We start from the raw sequence: 19,701 nt of genomic DNA, 5'->3' as shown, positions 1-19,701 counted from the left end.
GATCGTCCACCAAAACGCAAGGTAATCGGCACCAAGTGGGTGTACAAGACCAAGTACAAGTCCAACGGCACGTTGGATAAGTACAAGGCTCGGCTCATGGCAAAAGGATTTGCACAGGTACATGGTTTTGATTATCAGGATACTTTTGCTCCCACAGCTCAACTAACCACAATTCGTAGTGTTTTGGCTTTAGCAGCCCAGGGAAGTTGGCCCGTGTTTTAGATGGATGTAAAATCTACCTTTTTTAATGGAGATCTCAAGGAGGAGGTATACGTGGAACAACCACCAAGTTTTGTGATCCCTGGTTCAAAAGGTAAAGTCTGTAAACTGAAGAAGGCACTTTACGGGCTGAAACAAGCCCCACGAGCATGGTACCAGTGGATTGATGCTTACTTTCTACAAAACAGGTTCAGGAGGAGCCCATCTGATGTAAATTTGTATATCTTCAGAGAAGGAGGCAAGTGTATGATCGTGGTTCTTTATGTGGACGACCTTGTCATAATAGGGAACCATGAAGAGAAGATCTCGTAGACAAAGCATTTGCTAGGAAGAGAGTTTGAAATGACAGACCTCGGACTGATGCATTTTTGTTTGGAGATTGAAGTTTGGCAAGAGCCAAAACAGATCTTCATTTCACAACTGAAGTATGCTGGAGAGATATTGAAGGCATTTGGCATGGCTGAGTGCAAGACAGTTGGTACCCCTATGGAGGTTGACATTGAGAGTTCTCTTGAGTGATTGTGAGATCCTTCCCTTCACTTCCATTGAGAGAAATTTCTATTCATGTGAAAATTTCCGTCCATGAGAGATTTCCGTTAATCTCCTTCCATTTGATTCATTGTTTGTGAGAGATTTGAGAGAGTACATTTGAGTGTTTCTTCTTTCTGAGTGAGAGAGGATTTCCATCAAGAGTTCCTTGAGAAATTTCTTGTTTCAAATATTTCCATTGAGAGGCAAGCGCCCTTGCTCATGCTATAGGAATTCTCTGTGACAGTCTTCACCTTCATGTTTTCCTTCACTACCTCGGCAACTGCAGTGAGGAGCTCGAGCTTCTCGATTTGCTGTGTTAAGGCCTTATTGCACTACTCCAGCCATTGCTAAGCTCTAGCAACCACCATCAACAACTCTCTACTGCTCTCCAAACAGTAGCCACGACAACGAACTACATTCAGCAGCTCCTTTGAGCGGTGTACCTACAACGACCGATGGGCCATTTCCAATAGAAGCAACGGAATAAGGCATCCCGAGTTCCAAACAGCCGACCATCATCATTTTCTTGTTCCTGGGATCGTCGTGCGAATATGAGACGACGCAGCTACCTTGCATGCACAACTACCTAATCCTCACGGCCGGCAGCCCCTGTAAGCCACCTCCAAGGTCCTCGAATGCAGCTGAGCAACAGCTCCATTTAGTCACTAAGCCGCGGGCTACAACGAACTACTCTCGGATGCCATAAACGAGCACTCCAACGCCGCCACTTGAACTACGGACGACCTCCAAAGCAGTCGACACCAGCGAAGCGGCTCCTACACCGTGCTCCAGACAACGCAATAGTCTTCTACGTGGGGCTCACCAACTACAGCCTCAAGGCACTCCTGCAATAGGGAAGCCCAAGCCTCTAGCCGCACCGACTATTAAGCCTACACAGGAGACTCAAAGGCCTCCTCCACCAGCTGCTCTTCTACTAAAACATGGGTGCCACCAACGAGCCGCCTCTCCAAACGACTCAGTAAAGTTTGCATCAACACCTACCATAGCTGAGCTTGAGAACCCTCAGCCGCCTCCAACAAGCCAACGGACTCTGTTGCCTCCAGCCCACCGATGGCTCCTTAGCACAACAAGCTCCATCAACGGCCCCCTACAAGCCTCCATCCGAACGACTACAGCAGCCCGCAACGAGATCCTCCAACGAAGGGCCTCCTCTTCAACAGAGCTCCGATCGGCCTCTCCAACGGAAACGACGACGGAATCTTCAAGATTCTATCGGCATCTCAACAGATTCCGTGAGCTTCTCCAAGCGACATGTGGCAACCTTATCTTATCTCGCCACATCAGCGCCTGGTAGCTCGCCTGCCACATCATCTCCTTTGTCGTTGTGCCACATCATCCAGTTGACAGCCACATCATCTACCACGATGGCAGCCATGTCATCTGCCACATAGGCAAGCCACATCACCATTGACTACCATGTCATCACCGACAACCACGTCAGCATATCCACATCATCAGGCCACATCATCAGGCCACATCACCAGGACACGTCATCAGGCCACATCACCAGGCCATGTCATCAGGCCACATCACCAGGCCACATCACCAAGCCATGTCACCAAGCCACGTCATCACTACCACATCACCTCTGCCACATCAACAGTGCCACCTCAGCATTGACCCCTGCAGGCACAGTCCCTTGCCAGACACACTGTGCACACACTGCATGTGCACACTCCTGCCACCTCAGCACAGAGCTTCACTGGCACACCTCTTGCTAAGCACAGTGCCACATCATCACTGCATGTGACTCACAGTGACACATCATCATTGAGCACCATTTGCACTCCTTTTGCCCCTCCACCTAGATCAAGTCGTATCTCTTGATCCAGGAAGAAGGGCGCTCCAAAAAGGAAAGTCGCTCGTTTTTTTGTGCTCTACGCGCTCGTCACATCACATGCACATTTCGGTGCAAGTTACACTCACATTTGAGCCTCACTGACAAAACCACTTCCTTCACGCACATTTGCCTCTACATCAATGCATCTGACCCAGCACTTAAAAAGAACAAAAGAAAAAGAATTATTTGCTGCTCTTTCATCGATCGATAGTTGGTTTAGATCTAGATTAGAGTAGACTAGATCGCCATAGAGGGGACGCTTTGAATTTCCCCAAGTTGCCAATCTAAGCCATGCCCGAAATTCCCGACTAGTACTTACTCGGAGTCAGTCCATATGCTCACATCCGATTTCACATCATTACATTACCTGAAACCTTACGTTCATCAGTTCAGTGAGCAGAATTCAGAGTTCAGAGGCATTGCAGATTGATTCAGTTCATTTGATTTCACACACACATGCCACCATTGTAAAGCCTATTCGGCTATCTCATGGCATTGTGCACATCATTTCAGCCTTGTAAAGCCTCTTGGCTATTCCCGGCATCATTGCCACAAGCCTTGTAACACAGATCAGATTTTATATACTGCAGTTCTATCTTCACTGATGGTACAGAGATTTCACTTGGCATCTTCAGTGTATTTGCAGTTGATTCATACAGAGTTTTCCAGGACACTTTTTGAGTACATTGTTTGCACCATGTCGACTAGCAACCTCAATCTGGAGGCATCTTCTAAGTTAGACAACTCCAATTACGGTACATGGAAATACTGAATGGAGACCATTCTTGTGCTTCAGGACAAATGGGAGCATTGGCCGATCCAGCCACCAGTAGCTCTACTCCATCTATTGTCACAACACCAGCAATGGGATCTACAACGGGATCTACATCTACACAAACAATTTCCACACCAGTAGCAGATCCTGCCATTGCCCGAGCTCAAGCAGAATGGGATAAAAAAGACAAGTATGCCTATCACCTGATCAAGCAGAATGTGCAAGATGTCATGCTAGGATAGCTCAATACAGTCAAGACATCAAAAGAAGCATGGGATATGTTCGCAGCTCTCTACGAGTCCAAGAACACATCCAGGATTCTCACCCTGAGAAACCAAATCAACCAGAGTTTCCGCAATAGCAATGAAACCGGTCATGCTTATGTACTCCGCATCAAAGACTACAACACTCAACTTGCAGCAGCAGGAGAGACTATGAATCCCACAAAAATGGTTCAAGTAATCCTGAATGGACTAGGAGAAGGATATGAGAATCTAGTCTAGAGTATTGCCATCCAACGGCAAATTCCAACACTGGAAGAACTTCAGTCAGTTCTACTTGGTGAAGAACTCAGGACTCAGGCCATTCAAGCACGTAAAGGTCATTCTAATGATCAGGCATTCACAGCTTCAGATAGAAGCAGAGGCAAAGGCAAAAAAAGAGGTAGATCATATCAGAAAAGTGGTCATCATCAACAAAATCAAAGTCAGCATCAGCATCAGCATCATCCTCAGCAACATCAAAATCAACAAAGAGGAAATCATTCCAACCGAGGAAGATTTCAAGGATGAGGGAATGCATCCACCAATGTGTCAAACATTCAATGCAACTACTGTCACAAGTTTGGACACTATGAAAGAGATTGCCGCAAGAAGCAGTATGACCAAGGCGGTCAATCCAGAGGGAATTCCCGAGGAAGAGGAAATCATCGTGGTGGACATTCTAGTCATAGTCATTTTGCAAATGAACATGGAAATATGTTTCTTGCAAGTGAGGAATTGCATCAGACTGATACAATGCACCTAGACACTGATTTCAATCCCAAAGAGGATTTCAGCTATCAAGTCGACCAAGTGGAATAGGATCCTTGGTACATCGACAGCGGTGCATCATCTCATATGACAAATCATCAGGAATGGTTCACAGAAATGAAGCCATTAGAAGGACAAAAGAATGTCATCTACACAGCAGACAATACACCGAATCCGGTTCAAGGGACAGGTGTTATCCCTATGAACAATTTCATTGGTACAAAAGGATTAGTCAAAGATGTGCTCTATGTTCCGAAGCTCAGCAAGAACCTTTTGTTAGTAGGTCAAATGACGGAACACAACTACAAAGTCATCTTTGACGGTGATGAATGCAACAGATGCCACTATCTGCAAAATGGCACAAGAGATATGGTCATGTCAACTTCAAGTACTTGTTAGATCTAAGGAATCAGAATATGGCAATTGGGATTCCGAAGCATGCTGCTTCGGCAAACAAAAGCGAACCAACTTTGTCAGAAGTACCTCTCGTGCATGAGGTATTCTTGATTTGATTCATACAGATGTATGGTGTTATGCCCAAACCCGCAGCATCAATGGTTCACTTTATTACTTGACCTTTATCGATGACTACAGCAGATATTGTTGGGTCTTTTTTCTGAAAGAGAAATCTGAAGTGTTTGCCAGATTTCAAGAATTCAAAGCCATGGTAGAAAACCAAACAGGCAGAAAGATCAAGGTCATGAGATCAGACAGAGGAGGTGAATACATGTCTTCTGCATTCATGAACTTTTGCAAAAATCACGGCATACGAAGATAGTTCACATGTGCAGATACTCCTCAGCAGAATGCAAGAGCTGAAAGGAAGAATGCGACTTTAGTAGACAATGCTAGAGCAATGCTTAGTGAAAAGCATCTTCCGAATCAGTATTGGGCAGAAGCAATAGCTACAGCTAACTACTTGCTTAATCGGCTTCCTACCGAACTGATACAAGGTATGACTCCTTATGAAGCATTCACTAGACCCGTTGCATAGCATATGCCCACATACATGATGATCATCGCAGGAAATTGGATGCCAAGTCATGCAAATGCATCATGGTTGGCTACAATGAGGAAAGCAAAGCATACAAATTGTATGGTCCCATCAACCGCAAAGTCATTATCTCCAGAGATGTAATCTTTGATGAGGAATCAGAATGGAAAACCTCACCTACACAGGAGATAGAAGCATCGACTTCATAGTCATCTACAGAACAGGTTGATGAAGAAGAGCAAGAATTGCCAGCAACACCCCAAGCAGCACCACAACAGCTCAGACGGCCTACTAGGGAAAGCAGACCACCAGCCAGATTGACATATGCTCAGAAAGGCAAAGCAATTCAGGTGGTAACCACCAACTATGCTCTTATGACTACCATCATGGCTACAGAAGAGCCAGTGTACTTCGAAGACGCAGTAGACAAGCCAGAATGGCAAACTGCTATGAATGAAGAAATGGATGCTTTGTATAAAAATAACACTTGGGAATTATGCGACCTTCCACCAGGAAAGAAGGCCATAGCCAACAAATGGGTATACAAAGTGAAGTACAATCCAGATGGCAGTATTCAGAGATACAAAGTCAGATTAGTTGCAAAAGGATTTGCACAACAATATGGCCAAGATTATGATGAGACTTATGCTCCAGTAGCAAAGATGGATTCCATACGGTTCTTGATATCACTAGCGACACTCAGTAAATGGAATGTGTATCAGCTCGATGTCAAGAATGCATTTCTCAATGGTTATCTAGATGAGGAAGTCTACATGCAACAACCAGCCGGTTATGTTGAACCAGGAAAGGAGAACAAGGTTTGCCATCTCAAGAAAAGTCTATATGGCTTAAAACAAGCACCCAGAAGTTGGTACAGCAGAATTGACAAGTATTTTGCTGATCTGGGATACATGAAGTCCAATGTAGATCATACTCTCTACTACAAAGTTCAAGGGGAAGATATTACTATTGCACTTTTGTACGTAGATGATCTGATTGTGACAGGAAGTAAGGATAGCTTCATCAGAAAATTAAAACAAGACTTATCTACAGAGTTCGACATGAAAGATCTTGGACATATGCACTATTGTCTTGGAATTGAGTTCTGGAGAGATTCAGATAGCACATTCATGAGTCATCTCAAGTATGTTGACAGTCTCTTGAAGAAGTTTCATATGGCATATTGCAAGATTGCAGCCACTCCCATGGAACAGAGTTTGAAACTTACTAAAGATTCAGAAAAGCCTACAGTCAATGACAGATACTACAGGCAACTCATTGGATCTCTTATATATTTGACAATCACACGGCCAGATATTTGTTATGCAGTAAGCTCACTAGCACAGTTTATGGCAAACCCAAAATAGTCTCACTGGAATGCAGCCAAAAGAGTCTTGAGATACATCAGAGTTACAAGACAATTTGGGATAGAATACAGAGGAAGTCATCCATGGTTGCATGGATACTGTGACAGTGACTATGCTGGAGATCATGAGACCAGGAGATCGACACAGGGATATGCATTTTTCCTTGGTCAAGGTGCTATATCATGGTTGTTAAACAAACAACCAACTGTTTCTTTGTCTTCGACTGAAGCAGAATATAGAGCACTCACTACAGGTGCATGTGAGGCTATATGGCTCAGAAGACTATTGTCAGAAACAGATTACTTTGATGAGTCAAAGCCAACAACAATATACTGTGATAATCAATCGGCTCAAGCATTGGCCAAAAATCCAGTACATCACTCCAGGACAAAGCACATTGATGTCAGAGAGCACTTCATCAGAGAAAGAGTGTTACTTGGTGACATCACACTGCAGCATTGTGATAGCAAAGAGAATGTTGCAGACATCTTTACCAAACCACTCGGTAAAGAGCTATTCGAGAAACACCGACTAGCTCTTGGTTTATGCAGAGGAAGGACATTCCCATTAAAGGGGTGTGATGGAATGTAATGCTTAGTCCTTCTTCGATTCCCTAGAATCATCATCTTGAGGGAAGGCCTACTTCATGATGTTGATCTTGAGGGAAGGTGTTGAGAGTTCACGCTCAACATCATGTGATCATGTGTGCATAGCACCATCACGTGATCATATGTGCATAGCACTAACCTTATAGAGTGCTATAAAGGAAAGGGTTAGATCCCCGAACCCTAACCCTAAAAGGGTTTGTATATATTCACTCCATTCTAGCTGCATTTGATTGAATTAGTGGAACTCCTTATACCAAGTTTAAGGATAGTTGTATAACAAATGAATCACCAAGAAGAATCCCGTTACAAATGATCAAATGAATTGTCCAAGATATATTAATTGAAATTGAGGGAAACTTGGTCACAAAGCATAATTCCACAAACTCTACATCCAACTAACATCATAGATGACCTCATACCAAAGGCCACCAAGCTCCTAGAATCTCTCCACTATCCTCTAGGAGCATCTAGCTCCACCTAACACACCTAACTGCCCCTCTAGCACACACATAGGATCACAAGTGTGCCTGGCTAAAAAATTGTAGGTTGAAACACTGATCCCTATCAATCGCTTGGCTCTTGAAACTCCGAGTGCCTTCTTCCCCATGCTTAGTCCTTCTTCGATTCCCCAAAATCATCATCTTGAGGGAAGGCCTACTTCATGATATTGATCTTGAGGGAAGGTGTTGAGAGTTCACGCTCAACATCATGTGATCATGTGTGCATAGCACCATCACATGATCATATGTGCATAGCACTAACCTTATAGAGTGCTATAAAGGAAAGGGTTAGATCCCCTAACCCTAACCCTAAAAGGGTTTGTATATATTCTATTTTTTCAACTAATTCTAGTGTACAGTTAGTCATTTGTGGTGTGCTCTCTAGCTGTGCCCTCTCTCCTCATCTCCACTCTTCTTCTCTCCTCTCTTCATATTTTGTCATACTGTCCGACTACAGAGAATGCTGCGGACATCTTCACGAAGGCTCTTGGAAGAGACTTGCTAGAGAGGCATCTTCACCGACTTGGCATTGGGCCGAAAAAGTAAGTTCACTTGCGGGTGGACATTGAGGGGGCATCTTAGATATCAATGCTCCACTCTCGTGTAACTACGCGGGAACCAGCTAACTCTACTTGTAGGCCCCCCAGATGAGGAGAAGGCATTTGAGTAGCTCGGTTATTTGGTAGGACCTGGTTTGGACACCAGATGGGGGCCATGTGTGGCCTGATGGCTGGACGGAGTTGGCACATTGCCAACTAGGCTACATGCAAGTGTGGGAAGGTATCCCATGACTGACCGCATTGAGGGTAGATGGAGCATTTCTCAGGGTAGCCCACTCTTGGGTTGCGGGGCCCGTTTGGAGCCTCAGATGATCCCAGATGGCTCTACCGAACGGTGACCGTAGGTCAGCTGCTCTATTTTGCACACTGGTTCTATCGTGTGGTTGGTGGCCTATTTTGGGACCGACCCCCAGTCGGCCATTTTGGGCAGACTGGGTCAATCACCCAATTGGGTCTAATCGACTACGATTGGTGGCTATATAAGAGCGAGCTCGTGAAGCCCATTTCATCACTGGCTATAGCAACCCTGATTACTTAGCATCTAGCCTCCGTCCTCTACTGTTTCCAGCTTGCCATCGAAGCTTCTTTCACAGGAGCGCATGGCTGGGAGGCAGCGCCATCTATTGTATCAGATCTATAGTAATTTTTGATTCTCCATACTATCTGGTTTTCTCTCTTGTGTACGAGATCCTGTTATCTGTTGAGCATAGACGTTATATTGTTTTCTTAAACTTCGATGGCATTCCTCCAAGATTACCACTTACTATAGGATTACACATCTTTGGCACCGCTGCTGGGGAGTTATAGGTATGATCTTGTGATGCATTTGCTTCCTTTCATAAATCACCCATTGCACAAGGCTTTAGGCTTTGTTTGTGGAGATTAGGAGTGATATTTGAGTGGAAAAGAATGGAGAAAGTGTGATTTTAGAGTAGAAAAAATATTGCTTTATCATTTCTATCCATAAAGCCATTTTCATGCATTTGAGCTTGTTTTTTATAGTTTTTTTATGTTTGTTTATACAAGAAGGTAGCTAGTGTGATTTCTAAGCTTGTTGCAATGTAAAATCCAACTGAAAACACTCAAAAATGAAAAGTTGAGCCAAATTTCAAAAGTGGTTTTCTAGACAATTCCTAACCAGCCGACTCAATGCCTTAGGCTAGCTATCTCGCTGGCTGGTGCCATATGCCCTTAACCCATAGACTGCTGACACATGTCAATAACCTAACAAGATGCCTTAATAAAATATTTGTTAGGGGTTGGTTAGCCAGCCATCCTATCAGTTTGACAAGCATTGACTTGGTTCCATAAGGCTAAACCAACGATCGAAAGGTATATCCACATAACCTGCTGATTAGTGCCTTCCTAGTATCCCTTTGAGGTAAGCTATTCCAACGGCCATCAACCCACTTCCTGGTGTTATCCGTCTATCTCACTACCTTGTATTATCCCACAATCTAGTGCTTTGAATCTATCCCTCTGACTCAATGCCATACCAATTCAGTCCATCCCGTCGACACGTGTCATCTACTATTTCACTGACCGGTGCCATAAGGTTCACCCTCCAACCTAGTAGTGTACAACTAACCCTTTGATCAGAGGATAGATCTGAGGGAAAATTCATGACAGAAAATATCGTACTAGAATTGAGGCAGGGTGTGCAAGGACCTCATACATGCACTTGAGGTCCAACAAAATTTTGTCTAGAGAGCCTGAGCTCGAGGACATCATTTCAGATTACACATCACCCAATTATCACCCCAGTTTTGGTTCACCTAAAACAAGGAATTCAATTCCCAGTTATTATTCATTATTTGGGCCTTGACGTAGCGATTACTCTAGTTCATACAAGACTAAGAGCTTGAACAAGGAAATGCAAGAACCAACTGGTTCAAAAGTCTCCAAAGTTGCTCACACAAGTGCAACTCAACCTCACTCTTCTACTCCTTCTAAGGCCTCCTGACTGAGGGGAACTATTTCCAATATGTTTGGATGATTAGGGAAAAAGGAGGGAAAATGGATTCAATAGAGATGGAGAACCCTTTTGCTAGTATGCCCAAAGAGAAGGCCAATGACAATCAACCTTTACACCACAAGCAAGGACGGAGGCCCTTTTTGTGGACTAAGGACCCACGGTCTTCATTGGGCCCCCTAAACCAGAGTGTATGGGAGACCAAGACACGTGGATGAGGGACTTTGCTACACAAAACTTTGATCTTGGAAAATCATGAAAATTTTAAGAGGAAGCCCCTTATGGGCCCCCGGCATTCCAAGTTTCCCCAACACTCGCCAACCACTAGGTCACAAGCCACGGGTTTTTAGGTCCAACCCTACATATCAATGCAAGGAGTGTCCATGCAGAGGCCTAGTGACATGCTTTCTCAGGGGGTACAATATTTTGCGCCGCTCAGTTGGAGCTTCCTTCAATTGGTCATTGTTGCATTGGAGCTTCCTTCAATCGAAAGGCTTAGGTACTAAAGCCCTTGTAGGAGCTCATTAGTAGATCGGGTTGTAGAGCTATCTCGTGTGTTGCTGCCTCATTGGAGAGGGAGCTAGGTCATTGATGGCATAGGAGACGGTTGCATGCAGGCAATCGTGAGATTCTACTAGGCTAGAGAGGTGTAGACAAGGTTGGAGTGCACCTACCAAGAGCATGAGCCTTGGAGGATGTGCGTATGTGAATGTTAGTGCTACTGTGACGACGGCTACTGGTTGTTGATAGTGGCCCGTCCATCAGTGAATGCTTGAGGTCATGGGAGCTAGATTTTCTTATGTAGCTAGCCTTAGAGGAGCTACTTTGGAACGATATGCAGAAGGAGTCGGCTATTTGCAGGAGTCACTGTTGAAGAGCCTTGTTTGCAAGAGCCACTATAGATGCTATGTTGATGGCGGGAGCCATGGTGAAGGCAAGTTGCTCATTGTTGAAGCCTTCCATTGTAGTTGCATTTGGCACTGAAGCTTAGTTGTTAGTTGATGGAGTATATTTCTTTGCTACTATAGTAGAGGCCGTGGATGCCCTCCTTAGCATGTGTTGTAGTCATCTTAGAGCCTAGGTCATAGCTCGGGGCTGTGACGTAGAGCATAGTAGTTGCCTGTGCTTGTAGTCCCATGAAGATGTTGCTTGAGTAGTTGTAGACTAGCCTTAAGAGCTGCAAGCTTGCAGAGGTTTGAACAAAATATCAAAGACTCTCTCTCTGTAACTTCTGAAGCTCTCACACGAAAATCTTTCTCTAATAGAAAATGAATTAATGGATGAATGGAAATCTCTTCTTCCTCTCAGCAAAAATCTCTCAACCCAAACTCTCTCAAAGTAATGACAATGGATAGAAACTTTTCAAATGGACGGAAATTCTATCACTCAATGAAAGCTGAATTTATGGTCAATCAATATCTTGTGAAAAGTAGAAATAAATGCATATTTTGCTGCAATAAAGAGTACCATCATCCTTGTGCTGGTCATATAGCCCATCATGGATGTAGTTCCTGTGCCCATGCAACTACCTAGGTTTAAAACAAATAAGATGCCAAGGAATTCCTATCACAAGAACATTTAAAAAAGTGCAAGCTCAAGTGAGCCATGAGAGGAGGATTTGGAGGAGGATCAGTGCAAAGAAGAGCTATGCAAGAAGTTCAAAGTAGACTAGAGGACATGGAGCCATGTTTGGGTACCTGTACAACCTCCACCAAGAGTTAGGAATCCATACAGAGCAAATCCAAGAGTGAGGGCCCTAATAGAGATTAGACAGCTATATAAGATCACTGACAACATGATCTCACATGTGCCCTTCCAATGTGTGGTATAATAGATAGAACAAGGGTACAAGAATGACATATACTTCAGCACAAGAGCTATGGGGGCACTCCAAGAGGTTGTGGATCAAGTTACCACCTCTTTATTCAAGGACACCAACTTGTGTGCCATCCACGCAAAGCACATCATGGTGATGGACAAGGACATTACTCTAGCAAAGAAGCTATGGACGCTATGGATGGATCCAAGCTTGAAGCCCTATAATATCTTGGAGCCCACACTTAGGACTTAGACTACCACCTGACCTTGAAAGAATATTGTTGTATCTGAGGCACAAGGGGTGATATTTTTTAATAAAACATATCTAGATTTTGTACACTATCACATTGTTGAGTAAATTCTCCTTATTTTACTGTTTATTTCAATGTTTATTTTTGAATTCAGTCAAATCCTAGAGGAATTTCATGGTGGCACAGAAGGAAAAAGTGTTCAAGACATTGTGAGGAGCCCAGAATACCCTAAACCTACCATGGCATGAATTTGGGCATTCTGGCCTTATGCAGGATGAAGAGACCTGTGCGCCCTTCAGCCTCAGGATCTGGAATTTGATGGTGAGCATATTGTCCTAGCCTTGTGAGACTTGTCCAATGGCAAAGGCTAAAGGCATGCTCACCCACCCATTTCTTTGTTTTTTACGGGTAAGCGCTACGGCCAAGAAAAAAGGAATAAGGTATATTGAGTATTTTATAACTGTTATATACCTCATTAGGAGGTAGGATGGTACCTATAGCTAAGCCCTTTCTAGGATGACCAAATTCACACCGTGGTGGGTTTAGGGCATTTTGGGATCCGCGTGACATTCAAAACACTTTTGCCTTCCATGCCACGGTGAAATTCCTCCAAGATTTGACAAAAATGATCATCAGAACACCCAAAATTAGTGAAACTCATACTAAATTGGCTAGAAATGCATTAAATTAACATAATTGAAAGGATGGAACAAATATAGCTTCAATGACTTTAAAAAAATACAATGGAATAAATATTATAAATTCATCAAGAGCAGCGATGATGACTTAAAACAAATAAGAAAGGCATTTACCCTTAAAGTCATGTATCCATTGAAATATGTGTTTATATTTTATAATGTATAATCGCAGTGTATTTGGGCAAGATCATTCTTTGGCCCATTACCTTGACAAAGTCATAGAACACCTCGTGGTCTTCCATAACAAATTTTCTCCTCGAGGGCCTACGGAGCTCTTGAAATGCAAGGCATTTTCATGTGCTATTGGGTACTCCAAAGTTACTCAGAATGGAAACAAGGCCATTTTGGTACACCGCCTGGATGCTATCAATGCTTTTGGATCAAACATTCATTGGCAGGGTGTTGACGGAAATAGCTATGTCATTGGCAATAGGAGAGGAGGATCTTAGTGCTATTGCAGCTAGGTTTACATCTAGGAGTCCACTAGGGGATTCAAAAACCCCTATTCTCAATGTACTAGAACTAGCTAAGAAGAAAGATATCCTATGAGGAACATTACCCCATCGAGATGAGAATTTGTCGACCTTAAATGCCTCCTACAACAATTCAACAAGCATTAGAAGACCAACAAAACAATTTATACCGGACGACCACAAAAATACAAAACATTGTTTGAACTTACCACCACTAGAGCATCATCAACTTCTATCCCTTCCTCATTTGCAATGATGATGGATCTAGGTGCTGTGTGATGTTCCCTTTCTCTTGTCCTATCTTGCAAGTGGAAGTTTTTGCATGGGAGCGATGTGCATCATATATCAACATGCCTGCATCCCTCAATGAACAGAGCATCATTAGAAGAAAGTCTTCCTTTGTCTGGTCTTCGAAACCTAAAAACTTGAGATCTTTGATACTTGCGTCAACATCGAACCCAGATAGGACTTTGAGTTCCTCGTCCTCTTGTAGTCCAAAAACACCTCTATGTCATGGAGGAATACATACTCTTCTCCATCAATAATGAGGCGGGACAAGGACCATAAGTCTACTTCTAGGTCAGCGGTCTCTGATGTAGATTCTTGCTCTACTCTTGTTGGGGGCTCTTGGAGTAGGCCCAATGCTTCAACAGCTTCCATCTCCTCTCTTGCATGGTTAAAACTCTCTTCCATGTACATGTCAGAGTCTAGTCTAGGGATGAGGATATCAGCAGTTCTGCTAGAGGGGGTGCTAGATGATGAGGCTTTCTTCTTCTAAATTTTCTTCTTTAGAAATAACACCTCAATTTGAATGTCCATTATTTTTTGAAACAAGAACTAGGATTTGGCAAAAAATATAATGCTACACTAGTCAAACACATTGTTAATGTGTACCTAAGGTTGGAAAGTAGGTGATCATGGGTTACGAGATAGCATAGGGCTAGATGGCTATTTTTAGTTGAGATTGCTATATATAGAGATTGATTCATATATAGTGAGGAATGAAATTGGCACTATGCATGCATTTCTCCACACATCTTTCCACCATTTAAGGTAAAGTTAAAGGACTCCAACATGCCATCCTCCATGACCAATAGGTGTTCTCGCACATACCTTAGAGTCCATGTGTGGGACTCAGTGGTGACTCATGTGTTATGGGGATGTTGAAGATATGCCGATGGAGCGGGCCACTCCGAGCTACTCCTTGTGATGGGATATCTCAAGGTGTATGCCTCAGGCACACCTTGGTTTCTATGTGTGAGTGCTAGAGGCATAGTTAGGTGCCCACAAGCACAGTTAGGTGGTGGAGAGCCACATAGGATGATTGAGGGAATCTAGGAGCAGATTGAGGAGATGATTGTGGAGCTCTGAAGTCATCAGTGATGTCAGTGAGCATGTATGAGGTGCCTACTTAAGGACCTCACTCTTCTTCATTCCAAAATGTAAGTATTCTGAGTTTGTGTCCACTCTTTCCTTTCCTTTCACTTTACCAACATGGTATCAGAGCCCTTTGATCCCCCTTGAGCCCATTTCTGCCACATCATCTTCTTCTTCTTCATCTTCTTCTTCTCCATTTTCCTCCTTCTTCCCAAAATCTTTGAGAGCTTGGTTCTCCGCCTACAAACAACCATTGCCCAAACCCTCTGAGCTGGAAACTCCTCTAGTATGGGCAAACTTCCACCTGAAAGCAATTGAAAAAAAAACGTCTCTGTTGGCTGCCATTCTCCAAAAAGCGCATTTTTTTGCCATTCTTCTATTGCTCAATACTCCTTGCCTGCTTTGCCATTGCTTGAGACCTCTTAGGAGTGGATGGGCGACCTCAAGACGAAGATTTTGAGTCATTTTTCAGCTCATTTGGTTTAGTAACAAAGGAGAAATCGTCAAACTCAGGTTCAGCCTGTAGCAACTCCCCCGGGCAAAAGCGCACACCATTTCGTCCAACCTCTGTGCTAGACCCTCTCTGGTATATGAGCTTTCTTTTGCTTTAGAAAGCTCTCTTTTCCTTGCTTTGAAGAGTGAGCTACAAGCCCTCCAAGTTCAGCCTTTTGGTTTTGACAGTTTTGGACAAGTTTTTGAAGATGATGCTACATAAAATGCTACTCTAGCATTTCTGGTTTTTTGAAACTTTCAATAACTTCAGTACAAGTGTGGCTTCAGTTTTGTTTTGAATTGCTAGACCTGGTTTTGATTGGAAAGTATTCTTTTTAGCCACTTCTATGAAGCATGTAAGAAGAAGCATCATTGATTGAATATTGGTCACTAGTCTTTGCTACATCAAGTGCTCATATTTTGGAAGTCTTTCAGTTATTTTTTGCCTTGTAAGAGAGATAGACACTGCCCAATATCTGGGTTAGACCCTCTCATGGCTACCCTATTGAATCTAGAGAAGTTCAATGGAAAGGGCTTCCACACATGGCAGATGAAGGTGAAATTTGCTTTGATGAGGGAGAACCTATGGAGACTTGTCAAACCTACTCCTACCGCTTCTTCTACGGCCTCCAATGCTGGAGAATCCTCAACTCCGACACGACCGGCAAGGGATCAAGCTAGAGAAGAAAAAGCATATGGTATCATTGCTCTTGCTTTAGGAGATGATTATATTCACCATATCTCTGACTTGGAGTCTCCTTTAGAAGCTTGGCAGAAGCTTGACATGATTTTTGGTGCTAGCTCTCACATCTCTAAACTATCACTTAAAATCTCTTTCTTTGAATTGAAGATGGCTAGTGGTACTACTTTAGTAGCTCATGTCAACTATATGCAGAGTCTTATGACTCAATTAGCTTCTATCAACTCTCCTATTACTCCAGATGATGCTATGGTAGTGTTACTTAAGAGTATGCCTGAAGATTATGATCACATAGTTACCACTTTGAAAAATCTTCCTAATCCTAATCTTGAAGGTATTATCTTTGCTCTCCAAGAAGAAGAAAGGCATATGGAGCTCAGGAAAGGCAATGACACTATTTATGCTGTAAAAGTCTAGAAGGGCAAGTATACCCCTTGCAATCATTGTGGAAAGACAAATCACCTTTCAAAGGATTGCTTCAAAATTAATCCATGCAAGCACTGTGGCAAGAACAAACATAATGAGAAGTTTTGCAGAGCCAAAGCAAAGACAGAAAATGCAAATCTACTTTTAGTTGATGAGCCTCCACAAGATGAGGCATCCTTTGAAGACTATGCATTTTAAATCATCTCTATGTATGCTCCAGATCTCTCTTTTTATGTCAAGGTACTCAGCCTGGATAGTCCTCCAAAATGAATGAAATAAATTATTGTGTTTTGTGTGTCTTGTAAACACCTCTGGTCACCTTATGATGTAGGCCATGTGTATGTTTTGCTCCATGGTACCTCCTGCAGACATTGTGTGCATGTACATGCAGGGGAGATAACCATTGGAAGGTCTTTTTGTATCCCTTTTGTTTACCTTACACCATGGGAACCCTTGCTAGCATGAGAACCTAGCCATAGATTTATCCTTGACCACCATGAGATGGCATGAGAAACTATGAGACTAGATGTATCCTTGACATAGCCTGAGGCATTCCCTTGAAGGGGGGTTTGATGGGATATCTCAAGGTGTATGCCTCAGGCCTACCTTGGTTTCTATGTGTGAGTGCTAGAGGCACAGTTAGGTGCCCACAAGCACAGTTAGGTGGTGGAGATCCACATAGGATGATTGAGAGAATCTAGGAGCAGATTGAGGAGATGATTGTGGAGCTCTAAAGTCATCAGTGATGTCAGTGAGCATGTATGAGGTGCCTACGTAAGGACCTCACTCTTCTTCATTCCAAAATGCAAGTATTCTGAGTTTGTGTCCACTCTTTCCTTTCCTTTCAGTTTACCAACACCTTATGGGAGCAATGCAAAGCATGAGTCGTCTGCAAGTGTCACTCAAGCGGCCTTTGGATTGTTGCAATGTGTTTCCATGCTAGAAAGAGGGAAGGGAAGAGGGGAGAAGAGAAATGGAAAAGGGAAGGAGAAGGAGAGGAGAAGGAGAAGGGAAGAGGAGAGTGAAGGGGGATGGAGTGGAAAACACAAGGGCACTACAATGGAAACAAGGGAACACCCAAAACACTCTCTTGGAAGAGGAGGGAGCTTGTATTCAAACTTGGCAAACAACAATGAAGACCAAAGTCAACACTTTGGCCTTTTATACAAGTCACCTTTTGAAGGGAGGGCCAACCCTTTTCCTTTTTAGCACTCTCCTTCTCTTTACAAAACCAAGGGCTCTTGGGGCTGTAGGGTGCCAAGGCATATTACTATTCTTTTGATGTCTCCCTACTAGCGGATATAGCACTTGTGTTAACCATATTAAAGTGCTTGGGACAAACTTGGAATTAGGAGGTGATCCTAAATAGTTCCCAAATAGTGCTTGTGTTAGCCTCGGGCTTCTTAGGCTTAGGTGATTTGGGGCTCAAACTCCCTAAGCGCCCTCACACCTTAAGCCATTTGGGGCTCAAACCCAGTGAATGCAGCTCAGAACCTGGAGTGGCGAGGCTTAACTCTCGCGAGACACTCAACGGCAACCCTGCACGTTGCTTGGACACTTTTGCCTGGGATATTTGGGGATCAAACTCCCTGAGTTTGAGGTGTACTCCTTTCATTGCTATTTTCATTGGCATGGCTATTTTCGTGGACGTAGACCTGAAATGTGCACGTTGCTTGGAATCTTTAGTCTTGGCTGTTAGAGCTGGAACATAAAACCTGTGCCTAGAGTCCTTGGACTTTAGGTATTTGGGGATCAAACTCCCTGAGTTTGTCCGTTGAAGTAAATCATGCATCTTGATCACCTCTAATCACTGATTTCGGTGACTGTACTCTGTGGATGTTAACATTCCCCCTTTCCTGTTGTTGCTGATCCATCCTTGAGTTAGCTATGCTGGAGGAGGTTGGTGGTGAGTACTATTTGTAGGATTGCATAGCAGTCCAGTTGTCGTGGAGTGAGGCGAGTGAGGTACAAGTGATGCTTCCAAAAATGGGTGGTGTGCATGTCCTTATATGTGTAGATGTGATGTCTGTGAAGATTATGGACACGGAGGTAGAGGCGGAGGTCCTAGAATTGCATACGACCGATGTTGGGATTAAAGACAATCTGGTTGTTTAGACTATGGAGGCGGTTGTTGATGGGGCGACTATGAGAGGGGAGATCGCAGAGGAGTACGAGGAGGAGGCGGTTGAAATGTACCGCTTCTATGACGGTCAGATTTGGAACTGAGCTGTACATGTCATTGAATGACTAGAAGCGGAAGCAAAATCCCTCTTGAGTCATGTCTTTGGGCAAGTTGTACTTTGGAAAGTCTTACAACATATTTGGGTTTGTCTGTTGGAGTTCTTTGAATTTGGGCCAAGTCCATCATTGTTCCATTGGCATATACAGTGGGTGGATGCGTCGATCAACTTGGGCACTCCAATACTAGCACCAAAATTTCTCCAGCTTCAAGAAGGGGAGTCACCATCGTGGCTATAGACCGACATCTGCATTGGTCTTTGGGACTGGAGCATTGGGGGCGAGGCTGTATCCTCCTCTTGTGCACTTTGGATGCTCGCGTTGCTAGTCATTAAAAAACTGCATGATGAATTGTGTGAGGGCACGCACTTCAAGGATTTCGTAGAGATGGAGGTGGGAGCCCTCGATGGATATGAAGAGGAAAGAGGAGAAGAGTGGAGATGAGGAGAGAAGGCATAACTAGAGAGCACACCACAAATGACTAACTGTACACTAGATTTAGATAAAAATGTAGAATATATACAAACCCATTTAGGGTTAGGGTTAGGGCATCTAACCCTTTCTTTTATAGTACTCTATATGTGTTAGTGCTATGCACATGTAATCACATGATGTTGAGCATGGTCAGTCAAGAGGAATGAGAGAAGGTAGAAGAATGAGTGCAAAATATGAAAGAAACATCTTTGGGAATGAAGGATAGGAAAAGAAGGTACTTACATAACATGGATGCATTGGCACCCACTGGTGGTGCTAAAAAGAGGAGAATCTAGGCTACAAGGTTGGTTATCAAATGTTCCAACAATGAAATTA

The sequence above is a fragment of the Dipteris shenzhenensis genome, chromosome 22 (assembly GCF_047967505.1).
Source record: "Dipteris shenzhenensis isolate YYH24624 ecotype China chromosome 22, Dip_SZ_1.0, whole genome shotgun sequence".
Lineage (NCBI taxonomy): Eukaryota > Viridiplantae > Streptophyta > Polypodiopsida > Gleicheniales > Dipteridaceae > Dipteris > Dipteris shenzhenensis.
The sequence above is the reverse complement of the archived record's forward strand: the minus strand, read 5'-3'. Positions refer to the sequence as shown.